Source organism: Bubalus kerabau, chromosome X (assembly GCF_029407905.1).
Source record: "Bubalus kerabau isolate K-KA32 ecotype Philippines breed swamp buffalo chromosome X, PCC_UOA_SB_1v2, whole genome shotgun sequence".
Classification (NCBI taxonomy): domain Eukaryota; kingdom Metazoa; phylum Chordata; class Mammalia; order Artiodactyla; family Bovidae; genus Bubalus; species Bubalus kerabau.
In genome coordinates, this window is record NC_073647.1 from 125,952,514 (window position 1) to 125,967,368 (window position 14,855).

Genomic DNA, 14,855 nt, shown 5'->3' on the forward strand with positions numbered 1-14,855 from the left:
TATGAGAGATTATAATGCATGTAAATCAAATTTGTGTTTCACCCTATGTGAGAAATTTCAGGTTTCTTCTCATTCAGGAGGCTAAAAAATTGACATCTCAGGAAAAATATTAGGCATAATTTTGTCTGTCTTTTAGGCTCTCAAACTCAAGGAAAAATGATAATGACTCTTAACCAAGGAAATATTTTAAAATGTACAAGTTGTAATTGTTTTTCCCTTCTAGGAGGCTGACACCTTGAATTTTTTTTTAATTACATAAGTCAAAAAATCCAGGTTGGATTAATCCAGTATAGTAGATTGTTTAATCATGCTATGCTATGTTTCAGATAAAAAATATTAGAGTTTGATCTGCCTAATTAGAATGGATTCAAATTTATTCTTTTTAATGGCTGAGTAATACTCCATTGTGTATATGTACCACAGCTTTCTTATCCATTCATCTGCAATCTAGAAACCAGGGGATATTATAAAAGAAATAAGTGCATATTCCTCAAAACAAAAGTACCTATAAATGGTAAAAACCTAATATAAGATTTATAAAGAAAAATATTTAGCAAAAAATAAAATAGTAATGCAGTATAATTTTTAAGAACCCAGAAGAATGGGTTCCAAGATCAGGCATAGTCCTAAACACAAGAGATATGAGAAACATACATTAAATGAGTACATAGTTAAGGTAAGTGCTATAATAAAGATAAAACCCCTTTATGCCCATGTATAAAATGCACAAATATTGTAGTAGAAACAAAGAAAATATTATAGTACATAAAAATCTCTTGATTTTTGTAGGATATAAAACTTCATAAATTAGTTGATTGAGTTTTGTTTCCTACAAACTAATATCTAATCATGGGTATTTTTCATACTTGTAAGAAAAGGTGAAGAAAAATTCAGACCAAAAAGCAATATTCAGAGCCTCATGGAAATGTCAGTAAAAAAATGAAATAACCTCTGTCCTGTTTTTCTTTTAAAAGCTATTTCTGTTTTATAAAAGTCAGGTGAATAGTCTAAATGTTACTGTATATAGACATAAAGTAATGAAACATCAAAACGAATATGTAAACACATAAATGTGGGAAATAATTGCAAATGGGCAGGTGAGGGAGTAGGATCGCTTGTGCAACAGTGATTTTTGATTTGTTGTATAGCAGGTAAGCAGTTATATCTTCCCCACTGCTATCTTGTCTTTTTGTCAAGAACTAAAATGTAAGAAATACCATCCTATTCTCAGGATAAAAAAGAAATTCAGGGGAAAAATGACAAGATCTGAGTATATTGCCTTATCAGATTTAGCCAACCATTTTCTATGCATCATAGCAGGGATTCTGTCTGGAGTATTATAAATGAGTGCTTCTGAATAATTACAACACTAAATGAAACATCTACAGGTTGTAACTCCATCTGCTCCTTTGTTCAATTTGCCATTGAGTTAAATGGTAAAACAAGAGTTAAGGAGTGATGAGGGAAAACCACTTCAAACCAGCCTAGACAGTTCTATCAAATTTTTAAAAGCCTCAATTTAGACAATTTTGTGTAATATGGAAATTTTTAAACAGGAGAGAAAATTGATATTACATCTTCATAAGGTTTCCAAAAGAAATCAGTAGCAAGAATTTCTTTTTAATAAAGCGTTAATGACATACAAATCCTAGACTCACCCAATAGCAAATATAAAAGAAAGGAAGCAAAACATGAGTTGATAATCACCCATTTCCAATAAATTTCACTGGACCCTTTTCTAAGACTTTCACAGCAATCATGACAGTGGTAACAGAAAAAACTTGCTCAAGATTGAGCTAATTCATCAATTGCCTCAAGAAATATCTAGCAATTAAGGTACAGGGTTACAACCATGAACAAAACAAATCTGTGAGAAGCTTGCAGTACAGACATATAGACTGTAAAAATATTTAAATAAAATACATAATGTGTTATATAATAAGGCCTACAGTGAAAAAGAAAACAGGAAGAAATGGAGGAAGCATTATATTTAGAGTAATCAGGGAAGCCTCCCTGAGAATGTGGTATTTTATCAAACCTCAAAAGAAATAAGGGAGCAAACCATTTTATAACTAAGGAAAGAGTGTTCTTTACTGGGGAAACTAAAAGTACAAAAGTCTGGAGGTGAAAACTTAACTAGTTGATGGAGTTCCGCAAAGAAACCAGTGTGGTTGGAGAAAGGGAAGTAAGGTAAAGAGCTATTGGAAATGAGATCAAATACATAAAGGATACAAACTCTGAGAGTCCTATAAAATCCTTGTGAAGATTTAGTCTTTTATTCTGAGTGAGATGACCACCTACATGTAGGGTTTTACTGGAAGAGTAACTTATTCTTAAGGTTTCAACAGCATAACTATGTATTGAAAGTAAGAATAGATTGTAGAAGAAAAAGAATGGAAGCAGAAGTAACCACTTAAATCCTTACTGTCGAATTTTTATGCTGCATTATACAATTTGAATACTGTAAGTAATAGATGCTAGAATCGATGTGGTTACATAAAATTTGAGTATTAGGTGAAATAGAACAGATCATCTTCTTAGGGAGTAGCATATATTTTGAACATTGCATGAAGTAGACAACCAGCTGGTAGTTTAAACTGTTTATACTACAGAAAATATGTATTATCAATGGCATTGGTAGAACGATTTGAACCCACACATGTATTTATACTATTGTGAGGCAACTGGAATAATCTAAGAGCATGATAATGGTGGCTCAGTTCAGGAGTGGTTGTCATGGTTTTCTGACAGATTTGAAAGAATGGTGCAAGAGAAAAGGAAGTCAATGATGACTCCAAGATTTTAGGGTTGAATAACTAGTATGAAGTTGCTATTAACTGATATAAGGAGATCTGTAAGAGGAGCTGTTTTGAAGAGGGAAGATTGAGTTCCAATTTGGGCTTGTTGACTGCATAAGAAGTCTGTTACATATCAAAGTGTTGATGTTGAAGGGTTGAATATATAGCTGCTATTCACAGCAGGAACCCCAAATCCAAGCTCAAGGGACCACCAGAGTACAGATTTTTTAAAAAAAAACTAGAAAGCTAGCTAAGATCACAAAGATCATGGGGAGAGGATTGGATAGAAAAGAAGTTGTAAGGAACCTGAGAATACTTCCCAGCACAGAGCAGGCAAACAAAATAAATATTTCAGAGAATGAATGACAGAATGGATGGATGGATGGATGAATGAATGAATATGACGAGGCTGTTTTCGATCACCTCATTACTTTGACTTGCTCTGACTGGCTAAGTTTTTTCTCTTCTCTACTCAATTATTTTTATGTCCTCCCCGAACTGTTTTTTTTTTTTTTTTTTTTTAAGTATCTCTCTGAAACACAGGATATTCTCTTATATTTTCTTTCAATGATATGTGGGGAAGGCCCCTGTCAACATTTCAATAGAAGTAGATAATGTACACTCCTGGTTTGGAAAAAAGATCCAGTATTTGAACTTAAGCCAGTTACTCTTGGACTTAGCATTGATCTGGATTTTCACCTCCCAAATTTGGAAGCTGTTGTTATGTCACCAATGGTCAAGTAGAGGGAATGTAAGATTGTATGTATATAATGGTCCCAAGAGCCCAAGTTTCAAATGCATTTCCTAAAAGTTCAAACTTCACTTCATTATGGGATTGATTAGAACCTAAACCGAAGTTGTGACATTTTCATTATACTTTCCTACACAACTTATCTCTTACCTCACTGATTAGCATTACTCCAAGTCACTACAAATTTCATGCCTATTTGCCTGACTTCTCTAGCCTTCAAGAATCACAGGTCTATAGAATGTCCAAATAGCAGTGTAAGCCTTCATGACACTTGACTTTGGAATTTCAGACTTTTACCAGATTCTCTTTGCAGTGTTTTTCTAGGAATCCCAAATGTATTCTTGTATGTTTCACAAAGAAGTCCGAATTTTGAATTATTACCTTGTGGACCTCTACTTCTCTATATTGCAAATCACCTCTTGCCTTGATGCTGGTTTTCCCAGTTGGTTGTTGCTCTTCTTCCACTGCTTTTCCCCATCCATAGACACATTTTCAGACTTTAATTTCCCAAAGCAGAGCTATAAAATTTAGTAGTCTATAGAACCTTACTGACAGCTTTCACTTATTACTACTTTTGATTCTTGCTTCAGCCTTCAGCTTTGTTTCACTGAGTCTATAAGGTAGTCATAAAGTAGAGTCTTCAACATAATTAGTAAGATTTATCTGACAACTCTTGTCATCACATACAAAGCAGCATCTCTTATTTACTTATGCATAATCAAAACATTTATTAAAACATTTGTTTTTATATCCTTTAAAAACTTAAAGAATAGTTGAACCTCTAGAAAAATATTTTATATAGCAGCATTTAAGTCAACATGAATTCAGTGCTATATTCAAAATGGATAACCATAAAGGACTTATTATATAGCATATGGTACTCTGCTCAATGTGTGTCAGCCTGGGTGGGAGCGGGGTTTGGGGGAGAATGGATACATGTATATGTGTGGCAGAGTCTCTTCTCTGTTCACCTGAGAGTATTACAACATTGTTAGTTGGCTATACCCCAATACAAAATACAAAGTTTACAGTTAGCAAAAAAAGAAATGTAAATCAACATTACTTTTGGTATCCACCCCAATTATCACCATGCCAACTAGATACATATCTTTTTATTTGTCAAAACCAGAGTGATCTTTTTCACAGACATTAAGGATACTGATTTTGCTTTGTCTATGAGTAAAATGCCTTCATCCCTGTTTCTCTGACAGTTGAAATCATTCTCATCTGATGAAGGCAAAATCTGTCTCAAACATGATCTTCATTCCTGAAGTTGTACGTACTCTTCCCATAACCTATGGTTTATAATACTATTGAGGATATTAAACAAAATCACCCTCAATCTCATAATTTTCCATTATAATTTAAAATCTATAGTAAATACAAGGATTGTCATATTAACAGAGATTTAGTTCTAGGAAAGACTCCAAAGACTAGAGTGTGGGAATGAATATTTTATTTCACAACCATAGTAAAAGGTAGAGAAATTTTTAAATCTTTCATACTAATTATGTTGGACATGTACATCAATTTTGCTTGGTATTATCAACTTTGTATTTGTCTTAAATCAATGTCTATCTTCATGGTTCCAACTCTATTTCTAGATGTTCTGAAATTTGGTGGCTATCGTCAATTTTGTTATTCTAACCATGACTGTGATTTTCTCGACCAAATCCTTCTCAGATTTCAGGTTTCTAGAATTGCTTTTTGTCTTTTTTCACTAGGAAAATCCCTCCATTCTATTTTTAATGTTTGTTGCCCTTTTTGAAAAATTTCAACATCTGTTTTGACTTACAAGACTACAATGTATAATTGCACAGGTTGAGTCCTATGAAAATCTAGATATCATTCACATGGACTCAAGTGTATATATAGCCAAAACATGTAATTGTGCAACATACAAGATACATAACCAGGATGGTGGCCCTCAAGATTTTTTGACTATTTTAAGCTGCTATATTTGTGGTAGATTTTTATGCAGCATACATTACTAATTCCTCAGCAATCAATGCAAATAAATAGAGGAAAACAACAGAATGGGAAAGACTAGAGATCTCTTCAAGAAAATTAGAGATACCAAGGGAACATTTCATGCAAAGATGGGCTCAATAAAGGTCAGAAATGGTATGGACCTAACAGAAGCAGAAGATATTAAAAAGAGGTGGCAAGAATACACAGAAGAACTGTACAAAAAAGATCTTCACAATCCAGATAATCGCGATGGTGTGATCACTCACCTAGAGCCAGACATCCTGGAATGTGAAGTCAAGCGGGCCTTAGAAAGCATCACTAGGAACAAAGCTAGTGGAGGTGACGGAATTCCAGTGGAGCTATTTCAAATCCTGAAAGATGATGTTGTGAAAGTGCTGCACTCAATATGCCAGCAAATTGGGAAAACTCAGCAGTGGCCACAGGACTGGAAAAGGTCAGTTTTCATTCCAATCCCAAAGAAAGGCAAGGCCAAACAATGCTCAAACTACTGCACAATTACACTCATCTCACACGCTACTAAAGTAATGCTCAAAATTCTCCAAGCCAGGCTTCAGCAATACTTGAACCGTGAACTTCCATATGTTCAATCTGGTTTTAGAAAAGGCAGAGGAACCAGAGATCAAATTACCAACATCCACTGGATCATCAAAAAAGCAACAGAGTTCCAGAAAAACATCTATTTCTGCTTTATTGACTATGCCAAAGCCTTTGGCTATGTGGATCACAATAAACTGTGGAAAATTCTGAGAGATGGGAATACCAGACCACCTGACCTGCCTCTTGAGAAACCTGTATGCAGGTCAGGAAGCAACAGTTAGAACTGGACATGGAACAACAGACTGGTTCCAAATAGGAAAAGGAGTACATCAAGGCTGTATATTGTCACACTGCTTATTTAACTTATATGCAGAGTACATCATGAGAAATGCTGGGCTGGAAGAAGGACAAGCTGGAATCAAGATTGCTGGGAGAAATATCAATAATCTCATATATGCAGATGACACCACCCTTATGGCAGAAAGTGAAGAGGAACTAAAAAGCCTCTTGAAGAAAGTGAAAGAGGAGAGTGAAAAAGTTGGCTTAAAGTTCAACATTGAGAAAACGAGGATCATGGCATCCGGTCCCATCACTTCATGGGAAATAGATGGGGAAACAGTGGAAACAGTGTCAGACTTTATTTTTGGGGCTCCAAAATCACTGCAGATGGTGACTGCAGCCATGAAATTAAAAGACACTTACTCCTTGGAAGGAAAGTTATGACCAACCTAGATAGCATATTCAAAAGCAGAGACATTACTTTGCCAACAAAGGTCTGTTTAGTCAAGGCTATGTTTTTTCCAGTGCTCATGTATGGATGTGAGAGTTGGACTGTGAAGAAGGCCGAGTGCCGAAGAATTGACGCTTTTGAACTGTGGTGTTGGAGAAGACTCTTGAGAGTCCCTTGGACTGCAAGGAGATCCAACCAGTCCATTCTGAAGGAGATCAGCCCTGGGTGTTCTTTGGAAGGAATGATGCTAAAGCTGAAACTCCAGTACTTTGGCCACCTCATGCGAAGGGTTGACTCATTGGAAAATACTCTGATGCTGGGAGGGATTGGGGGCAGGAGGAGAAGGGGACGACAGAGGATGAGATGGCTGGATGGCATCACCGACTCGATGGACGTGAGTTTGAGTGAACTCCAGGAGTTGGTGATGCACAGGGAAGCCTGGCGTGCTGTGATTCATTGGGTTGCAAAGAGTTGGACATGACTGAGCGACTGAACTGAACTGAATATTACTAATTTACCAATGAACTAAGTTCACCTAGCATTACACTATTATTTATCATGACGTATGCATAGTCTTTCTTTTCTTCTCTCAGTTTTGTTCTTTTTTGTTTTTATTATAGGAGAGTTTCTTCACCTTCTTCACTGCTTTTAATATACTCATATCTTTTATACCAAGTGTTACAGCAAAATATGCTACATTTACATTTTATAATGCAATATTTTTGCACTATTTTCTGAATGTCTGATATATGTAAGAAACAAAAATGAATTTTAAAAGAGAAGAAAAAACAATTTGCTGTCTTCCAAATAAACATGTCAAATTGTTTAAATCTCTCTGTAGATCAACAGTTTAGCATAGGAATCAAGGCCTACAAATTATTTGGTAGTGGTAGTGTTAGTTGCTCAGTCGTGTCTGACTTTTTGCGATCCCACGGACTGTAGCCCACCAGGCTCTTCTGTCCATGGGATTCTCCAGGCAAGAATACTGGAGTGGATTGCCATTCCCTTCTCTAGAGTATCTTCCCAACCCAGGGATTGAACCTGGGTCTCCTGCATTTCAGGCAGTTTCTTTACCATTTGAGCTACAGGGAACACCAACAGATTATTTATTATGTGATAATTCAGTGTGTGTTTGGAAAACAACACAAATTAGTTAATTAGCATAATCCCAACACTCAGACCTAAAGCTGCAGCAAGACTGAGGGTAAATATTTTCTCATCTTTACAAGTTAAAATTTCTAAAAGTTATTTATTCTTGATTTAATGCCTCAAAGATAACTTGATGAAACATTCAATAAGCAATTATTTTTACCATTCTATAACAAAATACTGCCACATCCTAGACATCTGCTTTCCTTGCAGAAGAGCCACATCTGTTATTACCTTTGGCCTGATTTTCAGTGAGAGAAACAACTGGACAAAATTATATTGTTATATAATTCAATGATCTGAAAAAGCCAATATACTTATTGTTGAAATTCAAATATAATAAAATGTAATATTAAAATACAAATGTGGATAGAAGGATAATGAATTACTAGACACTTTGGTGAATTTAGAAAGTTAAATATTGAACTATCTTTCTAGGTTTTTCCTCCTCATCTATAAAATACGAGGGTAGCTTTTTTTTTGTTTGTTTGTTTTTCTTTTTATTGAAGGATAATTGCTTTACAGAATTTTGTTGTTTTCTGTCAAACCTCAACATAATCAGCCATAGGTATACATACATCCCCTCCCTTTTGAACCTCCCTCCCATCTCCCTCCCTATCCCACCCCTCTAGGTTGATACAGAGCCCCTGTTTGAGTTTCCTGAGCCATGCAGCAAATTCCTGTTGGCTGTCTATTTTATGTAGGGTAATGTAAGTTTCCATGTTACTCTTTCCATACATCTCACCCTCTCCCCCCCTCTCCCCATGTCCATTAGTCTATTCTCTATGTCTGTTTCTCCACTTTGCCCTGTAAATAAATTCTTTAGTACCATTTTTCTAGATTCTGTATATATGCATTAGAACATGATATTTATCTTTCTCTTTCTGACTTACATCACTCTGTATAATAGGTTCTAGGTTCATCCACCTCATTAGAACTGACTAAAATGTGTTCCTTTTTATGGCTGAGTAATATTCCATTGTGTATATGTACCACAACTTCTTTATTCATTCATCTTTCAATGGACATCTAAGTTACTTCCATGTAACTTAGCTATTGTAAATAGTAGTGCAATTAACAATGGGGTACATGTATCTTTTTGACTTTTGGTTTCCTTAGGGTATATGCCTAGGAGTGGGATTGCTGGGTCGTATGGTGGTTTTATTCCTAGATTTTTAAGGAATCTCAATACCATCTTCCATAGTGGCTGTATCAATTTACATTCCTACCAACAGTGCAAGAGCGTTCCCTTTTCTTCACACCCTCTCCAGCATTTATTGTTTGTAAACCTTTTGGTGATGGCCATTCTGACTGATGTGAGGTGATATCTCATTGTAGTTTTGATTTGCATTTCTCTAATAATGAGCAATGTTGAGCAACTTTTCATGTGTTTGTTAACCATTTATATGTCTTCTTTGGAGAAATGTCTGTTTAGGTCTTTTCCCCACTTTTTGATTGGGTTGTTAGTTTTTCTGGTATTGAGTTGTATGAGCTGAAAGGCTAGCTTTTCATGACCATTTAAGTCCAATCAAATTAAAAAAAAATCAATTATTCTAAAATAATTTTACACATTGTCCATTTTATTGGCATATAATTGCTGATAGTAGTCTCTTATGATCCTTTGTATTTCTGTGTTGTCTGTTGTGATCTCTCCTTTTTCATTTCTAATTTTATTTATTTGATTTTTCTCCCTTTGTTTCTTAATGAGTCTGGCTAATGGTTTGTCAATTTTATTTATCCTTTCAAAGAACCAGCTTTTGGCTTTGTTGATTTTTGCTATGGTCTCTTTTGTTTCTTTTGCATTTATTTCTGCCCTAATTTTTAAGATTTCTTTCCTTCTACTAACCCTGGAGTTCTTCATTTCTTCCTTTTCTAGTTGCTTTAGGTGTAGAGTTAGGTTATTTATTTGACTTTTTTCTTGTTTCTTGAGGTGTGCCTGTATTGCTATGAACTTTCCCCTTAGGACTGCTTTTAAAGTGCCCCATAGGTTTTGGGTTGTTGTGTTTTCATTTTCATTCATTTCTATGCATATTTTTATTTCTTTTTTGATTTCTTCTGTGATTTGTTGGTTATTCAGCAGCGTGTTGTTCAGACTCCATATGTTGGAATTTTTAATAGTTTTTCTCCTGTAATTGAGATCTAATCTTACTGCATTGTGGTCAGAAAAGATGCTTGGAATGATTTCAATTTTTCTGAATTTACCAAGGCTAGATTTATGGCCCAGGATGTGATCTATCCTGGAGAAGGTTCTGTGTGCACTTGAGAAAAAGGTGAAATTCATTGTTTTGGGGTGAAACATCCTATAGATATCAATTAGGTCTAACTGGTCTATTGTATCATTTAAAGTTTGTGTTTCTTTGTTAATTTTCTGTTTAGTTGATCTATCCATAGGTGTGAGTGGGGTATTAAAGTCTCCCACTATCATTGTGTTATTGTTAATTTCCCCTTTCATACTTGATAGCATTTGTCTTACATATTGCAGTGCTCCTATGTTGGGTGCATATACATTTATAATTGTTATATCTTCTTCTTGGATTGATCCTTTGATCATTATGTAGTGTCCTTCTTTGTCTCTTTTCACAGCCTTTGTTTTAAAGTCTATTTTATCTGATATGAGTTTTGCTACTCCTGCTCTCTTTTGGTCTCTATTTGCATAGAATATCTTTTTCCAGCCCTTCACTTTCAGTCTGTATGTGTCCCCTGTTTTGAGGTGGGTCTCTTGTAGACAACATATATAGGAGTCATGTTTTTGTATCCATTCAGCCAGTCTTCATCGCAGCATTGTTTATAATAGCCAGGACATGGAAACAACCTAGATGTCCATCAGCAGATGAATGGATAAGAAAGATGTGGTACATATATGCAATGGAATATTACTCAGCCATTAAAAAGAATACATTTGAATCAGTTCTAATGAGGTGGATGAAACTGGAGCCTATTATACAGAGTGAAGTAAGACAGAAAGAAAAACAGCAATACAGTATACTAACGCATATATATGGAATTTAGAAAGATGGTAATGATAACGCTGTATGTGAGACAGCAAAAGAGACACAGATGTATAGAACAGTCTTTTGGACTCTGTGGGAGAGGGGAGGGGGATGATTTGGAAGAATGGCATTGAAACATGTATAATATCATATAAGAAATTAATCGCCAGTCCAGGTTTGATGCAGGATACAGGAAGCTTGGGGCTGGTGCACTGGGATGACCCAGAGGGATGGTATGGGGAGGGAGGTGGGAGGGGGGTTCAGGATTGGGAACAGGTGTACACCCGTGGCGGATTCATGTTGATGTATGGCAAAACCAATACAATATTGTAAAGTAATTAGCCTCTAATTTAAATAAATAAATTTAAATTAAAAAAATAAAATAAAATCAGTTTCTTTTGAAAAAATTAAAAAAATAAAAGAATCTTAATAAAAATAAAGAAAAAAATCAAAATTAATAATAAAATATAAATATCTTATATATGGTGCTTTGACTCTACTAATGTGATCAAATAATCATAAATATACCACTTTATTATAATTTATTTAAAATGTTTTCAGTTTTATTAATAATTAATATTTATAATATTTATCATAATATTTATCGTAGTTCCCCAATCCACTACTGAAGAATAAAGCATGCTATCCCCTTACTCTACAGTAATTAAATGGAACTCAATTTCTTAGACACTCACAATTTTGTCATTCTACTTCTTGCCCTCTTATATTACCTAATGAACTTCTTACAACTTGCATTTTTATAGAGCTAAAAAGAAAATAGTTTCTTCTCCATATCTGCATTCCTTTTGTTTCCTTTTACATATTTTTAGTGGTATGTCAAATAAATTCATTCATTCATTCAATCATGTGTTTTGCCAATCACACAAACCAAAAAACAAAAATATTAAATGCCTATCAGAGATCATGGTCTTAGTTCATGTTTGTCAGAGACAGACTTGGAAAGGTTTCAGGTCCATGTGTTTTACTGAGGATGTGCTCTTGAGGAAAAGCTTGTAAGAAGAATTACAAAGTCTGGATAATGAAAACAATACAGCTAATTGAGAATGCAGTCTCACCTAAAATCCAGGGTTCACCAGTATGGAAGTTTCTCAAAAACTAAAAACAGAAACACCATATGACCCTGTAATTCCACATGTGGGCATGTATCTGAAAAAAAAATGAAAATATTTATTTGAAACGATATACATACCTCAGTGTTCATAGCAAACTTATTTATAATTGCCAAGGTATGGAAGCAACCTAAGTGTCTATCAACAAAACAGGTGAATGGATAAGAAGGTGTGGTGTGTATACACATACACACACATGCACACACACAATGGAATGCTATTTGGCCATATAAAGAATGAAATTTTCCATTTGCAGCAGTGTAGATGAACTTGGAGAGCATTATGCTGAGTGATATGTCAGACAGAGAAAGACAAATACTGTACGATATCACTTATATTTTGAATCTGAAAAATACAGCAAACTAATGAATGAAACAAAAAAAAAGGAAGCAGATTCACAGGTATAGAGAACGAACTAGTGGTTACCAATGGGGAGAGGGGAGGTAGGAGGGGCAATATAGAGGTAAGGTGAAAAAGGCTTATTATGGGATTATATGAAATTATGTGTGTGAAACTTTTAAAAATTATAAAGCACTATAGAATTTAAGGAGTCTTTCAATCAATAAAAAATCAAAATTGAAAAAAATAATAAAGTCATTTACCCAAGGGGAAAAAACTGGATCCTCCAGATCTAGTTATGACTGCATTGCCAATTAACCTCTTAACTGAAACTTGATGGGAAACATTGAGCCAAACCACTCACCTAAAAGCTACTTGCGAATTTATAATCCAGAGAAACCTTGAGACAGTAAATGATTACTGCTGTTTTAATAAGTTTTTGAGTGATTCCATAGGCAGAAATAGATACCTAGCAATAGATAACTAACACAGAGTTCATTGATAAAACTTTGTGTTCCTGGATATCATCCCATTTCCAGCCACCCTTGGTATCTTCCTTTCTCTAATGAACTACTTACTGTAAGGTCATAGGTAGCATTAAGAACAACTGGAGAAATTGCAAAATGAATACATGTATTAGGGTAGTGTGGGATCATTTTGCACTGGGACACCATCACTCCCTCAGCAGTGCACACCAAATTTATGAATTAGTTCAGCTTCAGCAAGTGCAGACTCTAGAAGGACAGCTACCCTCAGCCTCCTGATAATCCATCTTGGATTTCATTTGATTGTATATCTGTATGTCTTCACCCTAGGAGTGTCATATCCTTTTAAACATTTTTGTAGCTTTCTTGGAAGCCACTTTCATGTTGCTATTCATTGCAATAACTGTGCCCACTTGTGATAGGAAAGGACTTCAATGTGGCCTCTGATAGCTGGGATTCCTGTCTTCATCATTGCTATAAGACAGCCCAATTCTACAACAAAAGTTTCTACCATCATCCCTGCTCTACAAGACAGCCAACGCTGGATTTCACAGAGATGATCTTGCCTCTCCTACAAGTTTATTAGTTGTCATTTTGGTAAATGGAGGCTTTCTCTTGGAGCTTAATCATCTGGTGGGTTTTCCAGCATTAAGATATTCATCTAGTATGTCTGTTTCTCTGAGCCTTTGGATCCCTTGTCCCACTATCCATCACAGACTTCAGGCATTTTTACTTTGATTAGTATGGCCCTTTGCTTTTTCCAAGATACCAAGAGCCATCTCTGCAGCATGTTAATCCTTCACTGAACACCCTTGATATAGGAATGTTAAATTCCTATATCATGAGAGAGAGTTTACATATCTACAAATTGCACATTAACTGACTTTATGTTCTGTTCCTTTGATCACTAACCCTCCACATCTAGTCCACCTCTAGTCTATACCCATTTTTCTTGCTCCTTCTAGCATACATTAGCCAACTCATTCAACATAAATTTCTTCTCTTCAAAATCCCAGTACCCCTCTGGACAAGTTATGTTGACAGCTGACTCGTCATCTCCAGGAAAGGAGATGGCAGGTGAAGTACCTTAGGGAGGCAAATATTTAAGATCTTTGCATGGTCTTAATAGAGGGCTGTGCACTCATTTCTAACAAGGGAGAGTGGAACCTAATAATAGGACTCTGACGTTGACATAGGAAATCTGCTGAAGCTGAGAATTCAACTTCTGAAGCTCCACCGCTCATATAATTAAATTCAAAACCTCGTCATCTGTTCTATCTGTTCTTTGGCTACGATAAATTAAAATCGTTTTAAATACTGTGAAAGATACCCTCTGGTTTTCACAGTTTTTCTTGAATTGATGATTAGTCTCTCTAAGCTTGTTTTTACCTCTCTTCTAGGAACCATTAGTGCACAGCAGCAGCCACTCAATTCCGTAATATTTATGGAAATTTTTCCTCACACCTCTTAAGCAGCAGAGATAGCTCACCTGCCAGGGCATTCTTTCCTACCAGTACCACATTTACATCCTGCATTGGTGAAAATTTTAACAATTCTACCTTGACAGCATGTCAAGAAATAGCCATAATAACTATTTTTAACCTACTAGTAGTGTTTGAATCTGTTTGCCTGTTGGCCAGCAAGTAACATGCCCTACAATCCCCATTTAGAGTTTGCTTCCTTAGACCATGCTTGGTACAAATTGTTTTAGATAATTCCCAGGAGACAGACTATGGTAATAATGATTATGGGTAGAAGATTGCTAGAGCATGCTTTAGGGAGATAATCCTTTTAGGAAGATGCTCCTTCAAGGAAGCAGAGAAGGAAGGACTGGAGAGAGGAATAAAGTGACTCACAGTGCCATTGCAGCTGAAGCTTCATTTGATATTATAAAGAACTCTGGAACTGGATGGGCCTTCAGAATTGTCATAAGTTGAGGGAGGGAGGCCATACC